The sequence below is a fragment of the Pyxicephalus adspersus genome, chromosome 12 (assembly GCF_032062135.1).
Source record: "Pyxicephalus adspersus chromosome 12, UCB_Pads_2.0, whole genome shotgun sequence".
Lineage (NCBI taxonomy): Eukaryota > Metazoa > Chordata > Amphibia > Anura > Pyxicephalidae > Pyxicephalus > Pyxicephalus adspersus.
In genome coordinates, this window is record NC_092869.1 from 30,337,614 (window position 1) to 30,338,280 (window position 667).

Genomic DNA, 667 nt, shown 5'->3' on the forward strand with positions numbered 1-667 from the left:
AGAACAGTGGACCATGGCTGCATATTGTGTATTGAAACACCCATTTGTAGTGTCCATCAGAGGTATAGGTGACAATGCAGGAAAACAATCGCAAGACAGAGAGAGAAAGGCACTAATGGAAGGATTAATAGGTGTTAATATAATGAAATCAATAGTTGTCACTCTTTCACTCCCTCGGGGAATTTCAGTTAGCTTCAATAGTAGGTACTACATGGGCCCCTATGAAAAATGCTTCTTATTATCAGGGAACCTCTGTTGACTTAAAAAGTACTTTGTGTCCCCTTGTAGCCAACCATAGAGTCATAGAACACTGCTCCCCATAAGGACACCATCACTGAAGGTTGATGGTGGAAAAGGCATTTTAATCTTCTAACTTTGGCCATAGGGTGAACTAGGTCCCCTGAGGAGCAGATACTGAATACCAGTGGTACCCCCTCCTACTTTTGATCTACTCAACAACAGTATTTTTTTATTTTATTTCTGTTGGTAAATAAACAGCTACTATTTTTCTTGGTGAGTTGCTCCAAGGATTGCTCTGCACCAGGAAATTATTATTATTATTAGTATTAATAAACAGGATTTATATAACGCCAACATATTACACAGCACTGTACATTAGGGGTACAATTGACAGACAGATACAGACAGTGACAAAGAAGGAGGAGAG